The sequence below is a fragment of the Callithrix jacchus genome, chromosome 7, assembly GCF_049354715.1.
Source record: "Callithrix jacchus isolate 240 chromosome 7, calJac240_pri, whole genome shotgun sequence".
Taxonomy (NCBI): Eukaryota; Metazoa; Chordata; class Mammalia; order Primates; family Cebidae; genus Callithrix; species Callithrix jacchus.
In genome coordinates, this window is record NC_133508.1 from 126,457,053 (window position 1) to 126,475,712 (window position 18,660).

Consider the following 18,660-nt stretch of genomic DNA (forward strand, 5'->3'; position numbering starts at 1 on the left):
TTAAATTTTTTTAAATTTAACTTTTAAGTTCAGGGGTAATTCATAAAGCAAAGAGGTTTGACAGGCTCACAGTTCTCAGGCTTCACAGGAAACACGGCTTTTGCTAAGGCTTCAGGAAGCTTTTACTCCTGGTGGAAGGTGAAGGGGTAGCTTGCCTGTCACATAACAAAAACAGCAGGAGCAAGTCAGAGAAAGAGAGTGGTGGGGGGAGGTGCCACAAGCTTTTAAATGACCACCTGGACTTCTGATTCTAAATCTTCTTTGGTAAAAAAAAAAAATAGTTTTGTTTTATAAGAGTAGCTAAATAATTACGGATTTTAAGATGTAAAATATCAAGATATTACCATGCTTCACTTTTTGTCCATAAATGGTACTGTGCTCTTAGATTTTTCAGAAGGAGCAACGAAGACCCTCTGACCATCCTCTGCCATTCATCCTCTTCTCCCCTTATTTCTCACCTTAACTCCTTTTCCAGGCACTAGTGTATAGTCCTGTTCAATCTTCTTTGCTTCTAAGTAGAGATTGTGCCCTCCAGGAACAAAGAAAGTTCCTCTTGAAATACTTTCCACCAAGTGTTCTGAAAGCCGCTTAAGCTCAGCCTGGCAATATTTGGCAGATGCCTCTTCATTCTGCAACACAAAGTCTTCCTTTTTTCTCTCTGTGGAGTCCTGCCAGAGAAATGTAGGGAACAGCAGTAAAAGAAGTTGTTAGAAGGAAAGGTCCAACTATGATCCTCTTTGAAGAAGTAGTCTGATGGCTTCAGAGTGGACTGAGATTTGGTGTAGACCAAGAGTCAGAAGACTTGTTTTAGTTCCAGTTCTGATCAATTCTCTGCATGACCTGTGTAAAGTTTATGAACTCTATCTTTGAGTTCATAAACTTTACACAGGTCATGCAGAGAATTGATCAGAAAGGGAAAGGATGATTAACAGTGATCTAACTATGAACGATAAGCAAAGGATAGTTCAGTTGTGGCAGCAGTAGTGTCCTTAGAGAACATGGATTGCTATGGATAAAATGTGTACATAGAAAATCAACCCCTCCAGTACAAGAGAACATGGATTGCTATGGATAAAATGTGTACAGAGAAAATCAACCCCTCCAATACAATCGTTTTCCGCTAATGACTTGATTTTACTCTGAACAGAGCTTGTAACTCTTGAAATTCTTCTAAAAAGAATCTTAACATGAGAAGATATGGGAACATAATTATTTTTTTGCTTACATTTGTAAATTATGATTGCATCTGGGTTTTCTCAGTAGGTACTAGAGAGATTTCTGTCACATGTGGACTGGTAAAAGACAGACTGAAAGAATATTCATTAACAGTGCCAACTGCAGATTTAAGATATCCCCCAAAATTCCCCCTCCCTGCCCCCAGGTTTCCATAGTCCCTGGGCTTATTAATACAATGGAGTGTACTCTAGTGTTTAGGTAGCATTATATGATATCTGTTGGCTTTCAGAAATGGATAGTATTCAAGTAGTACTGAGTATACTCAAGAAAGTATTTAAGAATTACCCAGAGACACAACAAAAAAAGAGAAAATTTCAGGCCAATATTCCTGATGAACATCGATGTGAAAATCCTCAATATATGGCAGCACATCAAAAAGCTTATCCACCACAATCAAGTTGGCTTCATCCTTGGGATGCAAGGCTGGTTCAACATATGCAAATCAATAAACATAATCCATTACATAAACAGAACCAATAACAAAACCCACATGATTTATCTCAATAGATGCAGAAAAAGGCTTTGATAAAATTCAACACTGCTTCATGCTAAAAACTCTCAATAAACTATGTATTGATGGAACATATCTCAAAATAAAAGAGCTATTTATGACAAACCCACATCCAATATCATATTGAATGGGCAAAAGCTGGAAGCATTCCCTTTAAAAACCAGCACAACACAAGGATGCCCACTCTTACCACTTGTATTCAAAATAGTATTGGAAGTTTTGGGCAGGGCAATCAGGCAAGAGAAAGAAGTGAAGGATATTCCAATAGGAAGAGAGGAAGTCCAATTGTCTCTGTTTGCTGATGACATGATTATCTATTTAGAAAACCCTATCAGAAATAATGCCACACTTCTACAACCATCTGATCTTGACAACTTGACAAAAACAAACAATGGTGGAAAATTTCCTATTTAATAAATGGTGTTGGAAAAACTGGCTAGTCATATGCAGAAAACTGAAACTGGATGCCTTCCTTACACTTTATACAAAAATTAACTCAAGATGGATTAAAGACTTAAATGGAATGTCTAAAACCACAAAAACTTTAGAAGAAAACCTAGGCAATACCATTCAGGACATAGGCATGGGTGAAGACTTCATGACTAAAATACCAAGAGTAATGGTAACAAAAGCCAAAATTGATGAATGGGATTTAATTAAACTAAGGAGCTTCTGCACAGCTAAAGAAACTGTCATTAGAGTGAACAGGTAATCTACAGAATTGGAAAAAATTCTTGTGATTTATCTATTTCACAAAGGGCTGACATCCAGAGTCTATAAGCAACTTAAGCAAATTTGCAAGAAAAAAATAACCCATCTAAAAAAGAGCAAATGACATAAAAAGACACTTCTCAAAAGAAGACATTTACACAGCCAACAAACATTTAAAAAAGCTCATCGTGACTGGGCATTAAAGGAATGCAAGTCAAAACCACAATGAGATACCATCTCACACCAGTTAGAGTGGTGATCATTAAAAAGTCAGGAAACAACAGATGCTGGAGAGGATGTGGAGAAATAGGAATGCTTTTACACGTTGGTGGGAGTGTAACAGTTCAAGCATTGTGGAAGACAGTGTGGTGATTCCTCAAGGATCTAGAACCAGAAATATCATTTGAGCCAGCAATCCTATTACTGGGTAAATACCCAAAAGATTATAAATCATCCTACTATAAAGACACATATACAAATATGTTTATTGTGGCACTGTTCAAAGTAGCAAAGACTTGGAACCAACCCAAATACTCATCAATGATAGACTGGATAAAGAAAATGTGCCACATATACCCCATGGAATACTATGCAGCTATAAAAAAGGATGAGTTCATGTCCTTTTCAGGGATATGGGTGGAGCTGGAAACTATCATTCTCAGCAAATTGACACAGGAACAGAAAAGCAAACACTGCATGTTCTCACTCAAAAGTAGGAGTTGAACAATGAGAACGCATGGACACAGGGAGGGAAACATCACACACCGGGGCCTGTCAGGGGATGGGGGTCGAGGGGAAGGATAGCATTAGGAGAAATACCTAATGTAGGTGATGAGTTGTTGGATGCAACAAACCACCATGGCATGTGTATACTTATGTAGCAAACCTGAATATTCTGCACATGTATTCCAGAAATTAAAGTATCATAATAAAAAAGAAAGAAATGAAAATGAAAACCACAATAAGGCATCACTACATACCTTGCATACCTACCTAGTCAAATGACCAAAACAAAAAAAAGAAAAAAAGAATTACCAAATCACATGAGCTCTTTGGAAGCAGAGCTTTTTTGTTTACCTTGAGGCAGAAGAGGAAGCCAAAGAGATTAGAAATAAGAGAAACATTTGATGCATCTTTGCTGACTTGAAGATGGAGAGAGGGTCCCCTGAGCATACGGGTGAGAAGTAAGCTCAATCAACACCTTGTTTTCAGCTTGTGATACACTGAGCAGAGCACACAGATGCCCTGAAATGAACTTCTGACTTACAGAGCTGTGAGCTTATGCATTCTTTTGACACTCAGAGTCAGGCAAGTGTTTCTTTATTTTACCTTTTTAAAATAAAATAATAAAAATGGTATATGTATAATGCTTGCATCATGTTATTTTGAAATGTAGCATGAAATGTAACAGTGTGTACAAGTTAAAAGTTCTGTTAAACTTGTGCAGATTATGAAACTACTAAACAAGCTAATTAACATGTATATCATCTCAAATACTTTTCTTCTTTTGTGGCAAGAGTGCTTAAATAGTATTAGTAATTTTTAAGAATGACTCCATTGTTACTAACTGTAGTTAGTATGTTGTATAAATGTGTTGTTAAATGGGCTAAAATCATAATTTCTTATGCATGATAGAAAATAATCAATTTCCTATATTTTAGAAAAATAGAAAACTGTTTCCCATTAAACTGAGTCACGTAAAATACTTCAAGCTCCTTTTGCCACAAGAAGGAGACGAACCATGGCAATAAAAAATTGGACTCTAAGTATCATTCCAGAAAGGCAGGAGTCAAGAAAAAAATACAAACACACATCACCACGAGCTTCTTCTGAAATTCCTGGTTTTTATCCTTGAAGGAGTGCTCCATGAAGACTGCAATGGCTTCCCTCCCACAGGCCGCATGCACATCCAGCAGCTCCTGGAGTGTGTCTATGGGGAACCTCACTTGCTGGGTCATCTGCTGTAATGGTCAGCTGCCCTCTGCACAGCTGCTGAGTTTTCTCGCTGGGCCAGAGTTGTCACTGCATTCTCCAAACAAGGAACCACTCCACTGTTGACGGCATCCAGGTAGGTCTCCACCAGCATCCCCAGCCCTAATTTAGAGAATGGATAGAACATTTTCACTTATTGTTTTACAAGCAGTATGCATCAGCATTCTAAAAATCACAAAAAATTTTACCTAACATGAATTTTCCCTCCTTCTCCTTCTTTTAATTCTACTCTTACTACTACTACTTTTTATGAATCCACTTTCTTACAATAACATCACTGCTGTTCCTGTTTATTCTTTCTTTTCTCTCCAACTCATCACATTGCAAAGTTAATTATTAATCACAAACAGTATGTTCAAGCGTTTCTTGAAATAATACTTTTCTGCTTAAGTAAAAATTTAAAAGCAACTATTAAGCAACGTAAATTATATCATTTGTGGATCATAGTTCTGAATGTAAATGCAGGTGCCTTTATAAAGACTCTTAAGACAGTGACAGAACATTAAACCCGTTGAGAAGCTCTTTTCTGCACAGAGCACTAAAAGACTGCACAGGTAACATGTTCATGAAGTCAATTTTCTATATGAGATTACACTGAATTTTGTAGCTCTAAATCTCAATAGCCTTGCAAAAACTCACGACATGCTACTTATTTTCTGTTTTGTCTAAATTCACAATACATCTTTTATATCCTCACTGAGAAAAATACCCTTCATGTATCCCACACTTCATAACACAGATGTTATCTCCTTACCAGTTGTTTGTGCTCATAAGCTTAGTTGACTAGTTTTTGAGATACAGTAGGTCTCAATAAAGACCCATATAGAGAAATAGACTCACGGTTTCCAGTGACAAGGATTCCCTCTCTCAGGGTCTCGGTCTTTGCATGCGTGAGGATATAAGAACAGAAGTTTTCTGATTGCACCTGGAAATCACTATCCAGTTGGTCTTCCGGTACTTCTTCAACATGGAGTAAGAGCTTTTTGTCATTTGTTGGCTGGTCACAGACAAAGCACTTCCGTTTTGGAAAGAAATGCCTGATCCACTCCCTGGGCTTGTTAGAATTTTGGATTTGGGGATTCTTGCCTGCAGAATTAGTGAAAAAGTGACTACTGAAGAACAGCTTTTAGGCAAGCCTGATATTTTCATATCCAGAGTTCCTTGCATTAATCACTACAGTCTCTTGTGTCTCCAAATCTACTTTATCCTCTCATGCAACCAAACTTAGGCTAATCTACTTAAGGTACGGGATGTCCATTTCTGCACAGAGCACAGTCAAAAGGAAGGGAAGGCATCCACTTTAAGTGAAGGAATTTATGGTTAGTTTTTTCAGCCACTGTATGATATATGGTAGAATGACAGGTTTTTAAATGTTTGCTGAATTGTGACTAACTAAACTATGATAAGAAGTACTTTCTTGGCTGAACGTGGTGGCTCAAGCCTGTAATCCCAGCACTTTGGGAGGCCGAGGTGAGTGGGTCAAGAGGTCAAGAGATCACGACCATCCTGGTCAACATGGTGAAACACCGTCAATACTAAAAATACAAAAAATTAGCTGGGTATGGTGGCATGTGCCTGTAATCCCAGCTACTCAGGAGGCTAAGGCAGGAGAATTGCCTGAGCTCAGGAAGCAGAGGTTGCGGTGAGCTGAGATCACGCCATTGCACTCCAGCTAAGGTAACAAGAGCAAAACTGCAACAGAAAAAAAAAAGGTACTTTTTTTCTTTTAAAATTGTATATATTTGTAGTGTTATAATATGATGTTTCAATATACATGTACATAGTGAAATTATTATTAAGTAAGCAAATTATAAATTATATATCTAACATTTTCCAAACTTACTTTCCTTTATCCCCCACCTCTTTTTTTTGGTAAGAGTACCTAAAATCCAATCTCCATAAATTTTAAATGTAAAATACAATATTGATAATGATAGTTCTCATGCAGTATATTAGATCCCTAGACTTTTACATGCTGTATAACTTCAAGTTTGTACCCTTCACCCACATGTCCTCATTTCCTCCCTCACCATGCCCTGGTAACCACTGTTCTCTCTCTGTTTCTATGTATTTCACATTTTAAAATAGAATCCATATATAAATGAGATATTGTAGTATTCTTCTTCCTGCTTCTGGCTAATTTTACATAGCATCACACACTTTCTCAATCTTACTCTTCCCATGTCAGAAATGAAATGTTGGGCTTAAAAATAAAGTAACTGCTAAAAACGAGGACAAGATGTGGCTGGGGAAAATGTTGGATAGAGACAAAAAATATGCAGGTCAGATTATATTAGGTCTGACATTGTCTTGCAGAGGGATTCTGGGGCATATACAGATTACTCAAAACAAACTTTTGTTGAAAGGATGAATAAATGAACAAAGATGGATATTGTAGGTACCAACAGGTATCCACTCTGCTAAATACAATCCATTTAACAAATGTATAATAGATTGACAATATATTGTAAGAGTCTGTAGAATGAAGTAGGTGATGTTATGAAAACAGTGAAATGAAGGATTTGACAGTCTTACTGGAAGCATATGTCAGTGTATTTTTAAATTGCCTGAATCATTTACTGTATAAATCTTTTTTATTTTTCTGTAAAGGATATAACCATCCAGGCTAATAAAATAGACAGAGTGAAATGTATTTCCAAAATTAGATCATTTGACTTCTTGTGATTCTGTGTTTGTGAACTTCCAAATTATTAGTTAATTTTCTCCAAATAGAATAGGAAGAACCCTTGAAGTTAATAAGTAACACAAATATATGAGTCTTAGGATGTGATAATATTAATTGTAATCCTCAATATATTTTTTATGGTACTTATTGGTCTAAAATCATTTGATTGAACTTTGAGTTTTGAACTTCTTCAGTGAATTGAAACTTCAACCTCTGGGAAATTTCAAGTAAAAATAACCACAAGAATCACATTGGTGATCACCGAATACCATGAGCATGGGCCTCTATCCAGTCTAATATAAAAATGTGTGTCAGGTGCTGAATGGCAGGTCTTAGTTGATCCCACCCACTACTGAACCTTTCCTTATCCAGGCCGTGCTCCGATACCTGGAATCAGCTTCAAGGCATTCTCCAGGTACTCGTCTTCTGTGATGGGGTGTCCATCTAACTTCAGCTCCAGGGTAAAATCTCGAACAGTCCAAATAAAGTCTGGAAAGAAACTCACAAACTCACTGGGTCCTCAACTTCATCAGTCCTGGGGCAGGATTTTGCCCTGATTAACTCTGTTAGTTCAATCACATAGCTGGGATCTTAGCTAAGGAGTAACACCCTACACCATTATTTCAACATCTCACTTAGAAACAAGTTTGATAAACATTCCCTTTTGCACTGTGTCTCTTCTTACTCAACCAGGACAACTGGGTCACAGCAAAGAAGACACAGTTTCAGTTTCCATTTCCCTAAACTCCATAAAACCTGGCTCTTCACTTCCTGGAAGGATACTGCAGCTGTTCCAGAGCCTGGTGGTTGATGGTGCTCATGCTGTTGTAGACAAAGCAGCTGCTTAGAAGCACAGCCAGGGTAAAGATCCACGAGCCATTCTTAGAGTCACTCTAGTGTTACAGAAAAATAAAAATGGAGGCGAAAGTTTAGATACACCTGAAGGTCAACTACTAGTATCCATGTAGCTAAAACTTAAGTCATTTCAGATTTCCCAAATTGCTGTCTAAAGGAAACACAAATGTAAGCTTTATATGCTTGTCACCTTGATTCAGTCACATTAAATAAATTAGCTATAGAAAAGCAGTCTAAACATCTCTATTTGCCCTAAAATTATTGTTAATGCATAATGGCCAATCACAAGATAAGTGAAAACTTTTCTTCTCTTATGCTTTATAAATTGTGCTTTAACTATTATAAGGGGAGCATCTTGGTTTGAAGTCTCCTGAATGATAGTCTCTACTTTTTGTTTGGGACAAACTTAAATTCTTCCAAACTTGATCTGATATTATTCCTTACATTAGAAAACACATTACAGTTCGGACTTAGGAGTCTTCTTTTAACTTATTCACTTATTAATTCATTCATTTGGTTTTTCATTCACTATTTTATCTGTAGGATATAAAGCTAAATAGTAGGGCATATAATATGAATTTTGAAGATGATGTTAATGTCAAGCGGTATTTTTGCCACTTATATTGATCTTCTCAGGGCTTCGCTTTCTTTAGGTATTAAAAGTAGCAATCGACACTGTCAATGTGTAAAATATTTAATACAGTGACTACAGCATAGTAAGTATGCAGTAACTAGTGAACAATAATCCCTTTGCAGGTTTTCTTATTCATGGCTATGTGAGGAATGCAAATGTTAATCAAATTTACCAAAAATTGTTTGGCTATGTACAAAATGCAAACCGCGCCTTTGGTTTCGCGGATGCAAAGTTCCATAATGACAACAAGATGACTTTCAGGAGTGGCAGATAGGGTTGTCAACATAAAAATACAACCAAGATGATAATTTCTGCCAGGCGTGGAACCAAAGTCATAACGTTAAAAAAAATCCATAAAATGGGAAGTGGGAAGGAAGAGAAATAAAGAGGAACAAACGCTCTCTGAGTTCAAAGCAAGAAGTTACCATGTCTAACTAGAATAAGATGGCAGTAGGTGAAAAGAGCTGGACGTTAAGGAGTACATAAAATGAGGACTTGTGGAAATGAAAGAATTAAAAAGGTGGAAGACCCAACAGGACTCAAGTCACAATTGTTAGGGTGTGATCATATAATGGTATTACAGAGTTATTTAATTCAACTGAGTGAGTGAATAGGTATGTGGAGAAGATAAGGCTAAGAATAATATTTAGGGCAAGACATGAAGATTCCTTAAATAGAATTAAATTTTAACCAAATCTACAAATTCCAAGGCCAACAAGTAATTTTGCTTCCATCAAGCACGTATATATTTGTATATTCTGGTCCCTTGAACAATTATTCTCTTGCAAATAAAAAATTTTATGCAAGTTACAATCTATTTTAAGTCAATATTTCATCTTTGTTGTATACTGAAATGATGATTGATAATGTTAGTACTGTATCTTTAAATTCACTGTTTCTAAATGAGACCCCCATACACATTTATGATTTTTGCAGTATGAAAGCCTCTACACACTAATTATATATTTTTAAACTTTTATTTTAAGTTCAGCCTTATCCCAGAACTTAATAAAATAAAATAAAGAAGTTAAGAAATATTTTAAGTTTAGTGGTGTCTCTGAACTTAATGAAGTACCATAAAACTTAATAAAAGTTAAAAAAAAAGAAAATACAATTAGTATGTTTTGGCTTTTATACTGCAACACGGGGCTTTGTTACATAGGTAAACTTGTGTCATGGGGGTTTGTTATACAGATTATTTTATCACCCAGGTATTTAGCCAAGTCCCCATTAGCTATTTTTCCTGATCTTTTCCCTCCTCCCATCATCCACTCTTCAATAGGCTCCAGTGTGTGTTGTTCCCCTCTATTTGTCCATGTGTTCTCATCATTTAGCTGGCATTTGTAAATGAGAACATGTGGTATTTAGTTTTCTGTTCTTACCTTAATTTGCTAAGGATATGGCCTCTAGCTCCATCCATGCCCTGCAAACAATCTTGTTCTTCTTTTATGGCTGCATAGTATTCCATGGTGTATTCCATGTCTTTGCTATTGTGCCATAATGAACATATGTGTGCATGTGTCTTTATAATAGAACAATTTAGAGCCCTTTGGGTACATACCCAATAATGGGATTACTGGGTTGAATGGTAGTTCTGTCTTTAGGTCTTTGATTAGTTGCCACAGTGTCTTCCACAATGGTTAATCTAATTTACACTCATTCATGTCCTTTGGCCACTTTTTAATGTTTTTTTGCTTGTGTGAATTTAAGTTCTTAGTAGATGTTGGATATTAGATCTTTGTCAGAAGCATTGTTTGCAAATATTTTCTCCCATTCGTAGGTTGTCTGTTTACTCTGCTGATGGTTTCTTTTGCTGTCCAGAAGCTCTTTAGTTTAGTTAGATCCCATTTGTCAATTTTTGCTTTTGTTACAATTGCTTTTTGACATCTTCATCATGACATCTTTGCTTGTGCCTGTGTCCTGAATGGTATGGCCAAGGTTGTTTTTTAAGGTTTTTATAGTTTGGGTTGCACATTTAAGTCTTAAATCCATCTTGAGTTAATTTTTGTATATGGTCTAAGGAAGGGGTCCAATTTCAATCTTCTGCATATGGCTAGCCTGTTATCCCAGCACCATTTATTGAATAGGGAATCCTTTCCCCACTCCTTTTTTTTTTTCGGGTTTGTCAAAGATCAGATAGTTGTAGGTGTGCAGTCTTAAATTCTGGGTTATCTGTTCTGTTTTGTTGGTCTATGTGCCTGTTTTTGTACCAGTTCCATGGGTTTTGGTTACTGTAGCACTGTGGTATAGTTTGACTTCAGGTAGCATGATGCCTCCAGCTTTGTTCTTTTTGCTTAGAATTGTCTTGGCTATTTTTTGCCTGAGCTCTTTTACGGTTCCATATGAATTTTTTTTTAATGTTTTTTTCTAATTCTGTGAAGAATCTCAATGGTAGTTTAATAGAAATAGCATTGAATCTATAAATTGCTTTGGGCAGTATGGTAATTTTAACAATATTGATTCTTTCTATCCATGAGGAAGGAATGTTTTTCCATTTATTTGTGTCATCTCTGATTTATTTGAGCAGTTGCTTTTAGTTCTCGTTGGAGAGATCTTTCACTTTCTTAGTTAGCTGTATTCCTTAGTAGCAATTATGAAGGGGAGTTTGTTCCTTACTTGGCTCTCAGCTTTTCTGTGGTTGGTGCATAGGAATGTTAGTGATTTTTGCATATTGATTTTGTATCCTGAGATTTTACTGAAGTTTTTAAAATAAGCTTAAGAAGGCTTTCGGCTGAGACTATGGGCTGTTCTAGACATATAATCATGTTGTCTGCAAACAGAGAGAGTTTGACGTCCCCTCTTCCTATCCGAATGCTCTTTATTTCTTTCTCTTTTCTGATTGCCCTAGCCAGGACTTCCAATAGCATGTTGAATAGGAATGGTGAGAGAGGGCATCCTTGTCTCGTGCCAGTTTTCAAGAGGAATGCTTCCAGTTTTTGCCCATTTAGTATGATGTTGGCTGTGGGTCTGTCATATATGGCTCTTATCATTTTGAGCTATGTTCCTTCAATACCCAGTTTATCGAGCGTTTTTACCACAGGTGGTTTTTGAATTTCATTGAAAGCATTTTCTGCATCTATTGAGATAATCGTGTTGTTTTTGTCTTTAGTTTTGTTTATGTGATGAATCACATTTATTGATTTGCATATCTTGACCCATTCTTGGATTGCAGGGATAAAGCCTACCTATCATGTTGAATAAGCTTCTGATGTGTTGCTGGATTTAGTTTGCCTGTATTTTGTTGAGGGTTTGGCATTGATATTCATCCAGGATATTGGCCTGGAGTTTTCTTCTTTTGCTGTTGTATGTCTTCCAGGTTTTGGTGTCAGGATGATGCTGGCTCCACAGAATGAGTTAGGGAAGAGTTCCTCCTCCTCAATTTTTTGGAAGAGTTTCAGTAGCTATCAGCTCTTCTCTGTACATGTGTTAAATTCAGCTATGAATCTATCTGATTCTGGGCTTTTTTGTTGTTGGTGGTAGGCTATTTATTACTTCCTCAATTTCAGAGCTTGTTATTTTTCTGTTCAGTGATTGAATTTCTTCCTGTTTAAGTCTTGAGAGTCTATGTTTCAACAAATTTGTCCATTTCTCATAGATTTTCTAGTTGATGTGCATGGAGGTTTTCATAATGTTGTATTTGTGTTGGGTCAGTGGTAACATCCCCCTCGTCGTTTCTGACCAAGCCTATTTTCAATTTCTACTCAGACTAATATAAGTAAAGGAAAAGACTGCACCTAATACTATAAAGCAAAATTATCTAGAATTATTCAATTTACAAATTTTTTGTGGGTCTAGCTCACGCTGTTCTGAAAGTCGGTGATGACTACATATCCAAGCCCAATAAATTGAGCAAAAACTTTTATGAATGTTCCTGGTGTATCTGGCACTTTTCCTTTCTTTTTCTGGTGCTTTTTTTTTTTTTTTTTTTGAGATAGAGTCTCACTGTGTCACCAGGTTGGAGTGCAATAGCACAATCTCAGCTCACTGCAACCTCCATCTCCCAGGTTCAAGCAATTCTCCGGTCTCAGCCTCCAAGTAGCTGGGATTACAGGCACCCATCACCATGCCTGACTAATTTTGCATTTTTAGTAGAGATGGGGTTTCATTATGTTGGCTAGGGTGGTCTCAAACTCCTGACCTCAGGTGATCCACCTGCCTCGGCCTCCCAAAGTGCTGGGATTGGAGCCGTGAGCCACCATGCCTGGCTAGCTGGTGCTTTTCTATGCATTTCAAAATAGATTATTTCAGTGAAACTCCATTTTCCTAATTTCTACCTCCAATTTTATGAACCCCACACACCTTAACTAGTAGCACCCATTGATCCCACTCCCTGGAAGAAGGTTACAGCTTCTTCCAGGAAGCTGTCTCCTAAATTGTATCATTGGGTTAGGCCCTCACTTCCAGCATCTGAGCACTCTGATCACAATGTTGTCTTCGCCACTAGGTTCTGAGCATTTACCTGCTGCACTGATTAGCATATAGCTTTGAAATTCAGGACAATGTATTTAGCAAACAGCCCTAGACTCTTGCAATGCAGAAGGTATTTATTAAATGTTATAATTCATCCAAGTGTTAAAAATAAGAAGATCTATCACCAATAGTCCAAAATATTTGAGCTTACCAAGAAAGTAAGTTCTAGGAAATGAAATTAACTTTGTTCCCCGTAGTCAGATTTGTGATTTAGGAATAGGCCACAGGAGTTGGATTTATGGTATGTGTAAAAACATAAGCAGAGAATTAAAGGTAAAGGAGATTTCTCTATGGCTCTGTCTTACCTTTTCAATATCACCCAGACCCTCAGTGTCCAGAAGGACCAGGGTGAGGTTTGGCTTGTAGGGGTGAGGCAAACACCACATCCAGATGCCTTTGGTTTTAGACTTCACTGTGCAGCCCAGAGGGAAGCCTTCAAGGGAAGAGGAGAAACAACATACAGTGACAGGAGAATCCAGGCAGACCAAGTTTATAATTGTTAAATGTATAGGAATGTAAGTGCATGGCAGGGGAAGTGGTTGCTTCCATTTTAGCAAAGAACCAATCCAATCTTTATTTATATGAATGACTTTCTCAAGAAGTATTTGGGTCCCCTATTCACCTCATATCTATATAAGCTCAAATATTGCAGAATTAATGTAAACTCTACTAACCTGTTGCCATGGTCTGATTGTTAGTCCCTCCAATACCCCATTCATATGTTAGAACTTAATCCCAAAATGATAATATTAAGAAGTCAGAAGCAATTAAATCGGAAAGGGTCATGCCCTCAGTTAAAAAACTAATACTCTTATCCAAGACCTTAAGGGAGGTTCACTGTTCCTCCTCCCCCTTCTGCCATTTGGGGACAGTGGGAAACCACCTCTGTGAGTAACAAGCCCTCACTAGACATTGAATCGCCCTGTGCTTTAATATTGGAGTTCTCAACCTCCAGATCTGTGAGAAATATGTTTTTAGTACTTATAAATTACCCTGTCTAATTATTTTTTCATAGTGGCAGACAAAGACTGAAATACCTGTGCATATTTTATGCGACACTGAAAAGGAAGTACAAACATGCATGCAAAAGTGAAATTAGAGAGGGGGCTGAGACAAGGGTTCATCTTTGTAAGGCCGGTTGCCTTGCCGGGAGTCAAACGAACACATTAATCACTCTCCACGCCTGATAACTGTATCATCACCCGTGTTCATTATCTGGCTTCCCCACAAACCTTCCCCACACATGCCTCTGCATACGATGCCCAAGCCCACACTCAGCACTAAATTCTGCATCCAACCTCCAGCCCACTGTTAAAAAACCCTGCAGAGAAAGTTTTTTTAAAAGAAGCCCCACCGTCCCCTGCCCAGCAACAGCCTGCCCCTTATGCCCCGGCAGGCCCCCATACCCAAGGTCCTGCCCACCTACCAATGGCAGCTAGTTTCATGTACTTTCTACTTTAACTCCATGTACTTCCTACTGCTCAACAGCCAATAGAAATGCCTTCTCTTTGTTTTCCCAATAACCAATCAATTGCCTGCACACCATAAAACCCCACATCCTGAACAGCCAGGTATGACTTCTCTGGCCCCTCTTGGACCACTGAGGTTGCCCGGGCGCTGAATAAATTGGCTTCTCACTTTTTTTATAGCTGCCTCAGTTTTTCTATTTTACCTCAGCAATAAATCTTACATTTGGTGCCGAAACCTGGGACAAGTTGTAAGATCCCCCTCCTGGGGAGGGAAACCGACTCTTCCACTTGAGGCCGGACCAGTAGCCACTCTGCCACGAGGTAAGACTTCTGTTACCCATAACTTTTTTGCTGCCTGCTCTCTGGACTCCCTGCTCATAAACGCAGCCACATCAGGGACTCCTTCTTGTTACTCGCCATGGGCCCAGGGCACCAACCTCGTCCCGAGGACCTGAGCATAGTGGAGATGTCCCTATACTCTTGTCTTCTCCCTGTAAGGGGTCTCTCAGGGCCAGGAATCTGAAGGAAACGTCCCCACCTTCCTGAACCCTCTCACAATCTCCGATGTTTGGGGGACAGCTCAGAGGGCTGAGCCGCCCTTCCGATCATCTCCGCAGCAGCAGCTAAGGTTTGGGTGATAAGAAGCCCTGTTCACAAGCCCGGGATCTGCCCGGGACTGAATCAGACCTCTGGCTCTCAATCTCAAACTTGCCCTTTGGCAGGTTAGCTCCTGCTCACGCACTTTTACTTTCTCTCTCTCTCTCTCGGGCACTTTTAGTTTCTCTCTCTCTCTCTCTCTGAGCGAGTGTGTGAGTGAGTGAGTCTATGCGTGACTACACATAGTCCCACAGCTTAACGGCTACAGGGTTTCTGTAAGCCTCCTCCTGTGGTTCCACGGGGGCATCATAAGGCATAACAGTAATTCACCTCAGGACTAACAGTTGTGAAGTGACCATCAGACTGTTCTCCCATCTGGGGGGGCACCCACCCTTTGTTCATCAATTCTATATGTGGCCCTGTCTTTATTGTAGGTTTGCCAGCTTTGTTAAGCTCTTACTTGCTGATATACACTGGTTCAGGCCTGCCTCCCTGGAGGTACTGGATATTCTACAGTGAGTAACAGACCACTAGCTTCAGGGGACCTTCATTGAGTTCCTGCCTCTACAAATAACTCTGTTCTCTTTTTTCCTTCTATTCTTCTTCTACCACTGAAACCCCACTTCCCACTTCCACTAGTTTCACTTCCTCTAACTCTACCATGTGGCAAATAGCTCTAGCCCTGTCCCTATTTATTTTCTTCCTCATTGTTATCATTGTAGCCTGTAAGTTCTCTCGGCCTCCCCCTCCAGGAAAGGAGCTTTTCTGCCCATGTTAAGTATAATTGCTTTTCATGTCCATTTCTTGCCCTTAAGAAACAGAAAAAGATAAAATACAGGTAATCAGAACTCCTGCCCAGACCCCAAGTCACCACGAGGATGCCTAGTCGAAAATATACCTAAACTGAGTCTTTCTATAAAACAGAAAAGGTTACTCTTCCTCTCCTCTGTGGCCTGGCCACAGTATCCTGTAGACAACCAGTCCAAGTGGCCTCCTGGGGGCACCCTCAACTTTAACATTCTAACAGATTTAGACAACTTCTGCCAAAGAAATGGCAAGTGGGCAGAGGTTCCCTATATTCAGGCTTTCTGGCACCTCTGTTCCCACCCCAGCCTCTGCTCATCCTCAATTCTGCCCAAGTACTCCTGGCAAAAAAGTCCCCCCACTGCCCTCAGCCCCTTTTCCAACCTCCTCCTCTTCTTTTTCTGACCCCAATCTGCCTGAAGAACTCTCCATAACCCCCACCTGATCCACTAATTTCCTGCCATACGTGGACCCCCAAACTCCTCCTCCTGCTTCTCTTCCAAGTTTGGATGTAGACTCTCCTGTTAGTGCTCACACTCACTCTCGCAGCGCTCCCCACGAGAAAAACTCCCTCCTTTGTCCTCTCTGCAAGGTGGCCAGGGCAGAAAGTGTTGTCCGAGTGCACGTTCCCTTCTCCCTTACTGACCTGTCCGCTATTGAGAAACGCTTAGTGTCATTCTCTGCCAACACTACTGCTTACATTAAAGAATTTCGTTATCTCACTCAGGCATATGACTTAACCTGGCATGACACTTATGTAATCCTGTCTTCTACCCTTACTCCTGACGAGCGTAATGGCATTCTCATGGCAATTAGAGCACACACTGATCAAGTACATCTCACTAATGATCAGATGCCAGTGGGAGCAGTGGCAGTCCCTGAGGCCGATCCTAACTAGGACTATCAAACTAGCCAAAATGACCACCGCTGCTGAGACCAAATGCTACAGTGCCTCCTAGCGGGCATGCAAAACACAGCCCAAAAAGTAGTTAATTATGACAAACAGCGAGAAATAACTCCTACTGAAAATATAGCTGCCTTCCTAGACCAGCTAACTAACGGTATGGTCCTCCATACCCCAGTAGATCCAGACTCTTTAGCTTGGGCTACCCTCCTAGCGGCCCATTTTATTTCCCAGTCAACACCAGATATTAGATAAAAACTAAAGAAGGCTGAGGAGGGCCCCTAAACTCCCATACAAGATCTGGTAAATATGGCATTTAAAGTTTTTAATGGCTGAGAGGAAAAGGCTGAGGCTGCCCGCCAAGCCCAGCTACAGCAACAGGTAAGCCTCCAAACCCAAGCTCTTGTAGCAGCTCTAAGGCTGGCAACTCACCAAGCATCTGCTGTAAGGGGCCTATCAAAGCCCCTCCAAAAGGGTCCTTCAGAACCCTCTGGACCCACCCAGACTGCTTCAAAGGTCCCACCCGGGCCCTGTTTCAAATGCAGCCAGGGAGGACACTGGGCTCAACAGTGCCCCATCCGCATCCGGCCCCTGGACCCTGTCATACCTGCAAATAAACTGGACACTGGAAGGTAGACTGCACATCCCGGACTACAGGCTCACCTCCCGCACCTCTATTTCAGGGGCAAGCTGGTCCAAAGGATACAGTCCCTTCATTTGAACTCCTCAGCCTCCTGAACAACTGATGTGGCCCAGACTCAGAGACCCCTGTCACCCTTGCCGAGCCCAGAATAATGCTACAGGGAGTGGGTAAGTCCATTTCCTTTTTAGTAAACATGGGAGCTACCTATTCTGTATTTCCTTTTTACTCCAGATCTAGCACACCTTCCCAGGTGTCAGTTATGAAAATTGATGAAAAGCCCTCCTGACCCAACCAGACTCCTCCCCTAGCCTGTAACCTTGAGGGGCACCCATTCTCTCACTCCTTCCTAATGATGCCTTCATGCCCAGTTCCCCTACTAGGGCAGAACATCCTCCAAACTCTAAGGTCCACCCTCCAACTCACTAGCCCCTCACAGCCAACCTCATCCCCCACCCATCTTCTAATACTAACCCTAACTGGCAATGCACCTAGTCATAACCCTTCCCCTCAACACCCTCTTCCTCCTGAGATAATTAGCCACTCAGCATAGGATATCTCCAAGCCTGTTGTAGCCACACATCACACACCAGTTAAAATATTTCTCAAAAACCCTACCCACTTTCCCTCCCATCCTCAGTTTCCCATCTCAAAAACCACCGCCAAGACCTAAAACGAATCATCACTCAACTTTTAGCCCAGGGACTCCTTATCCCCACCAGTTTCCCTTGTAATACTCCTAAATTACAGCCATCCAGCAACTACCACCTAGTTCAAGACCTCCGTCAAATCAATGAGGCAGTAGTACCTCTCCACCCAGTAGTCCCCAACCCTTACACCCTACTATCTAATATTCCTTCCACTACCTCTCATTTTACATTTCTGGACCTCAAAGACACCTTCTTTACTATTCCCCTTCACCCAGAGTCTTACTTTCTCTTTGCCTTCACCTAAACCGACAAGGTATCAACGTGTTAAATTTAGACAAATACACAAATTTCACCAACTGCTTTTTATGTGCCTACCTCAACAAACCCCCCTTTGCCTCAGTTCCCCTCCAGACCAGGTTCAACCTGTCACAATCACCTACAGGGCAGCCTAACCCCCCCTCAACAGACATCCCCCTGTTTAAAGTACACTCTCAAGGACTC

The 18,660-nt window shown here is 40.0% G+C and overlaps 1 pseudogene across 1 annotated transcript in view; it reads right to left on the bottom strand.

Annotated features, from left to right (window-relative positions):
- The window catches only part of LOC103794561 (guanylate-binding protein 7-like), a 56,888-nt pseudogene that overhangs the window by 9,400 nt on the left and 28,828 nt on the right, over positions 1-18,660 (bottom strand). Inside the window, exons 3-8 of the transcript XR_013520604.1 lie at positions 13,401-13,528; positions 7,920-8,029; positions 7,524-7,719; positions 5,291-5,536; positions 4,276-4,552; positions 434-668 (exon numbers count right to left, since the gene is read on the bottom strand). The product of XR_013520604.1 is annotated as a guanylate-binding protein 7-like (transcript). The remainder of the gene's footprint in view (positions 1-433; positions 669-4,275; positions 4,553-5,290; positions 5,537-7,523; positions 7,720-7,919; positions 8,030-13,400; positions 13,529-18,660) is intronic.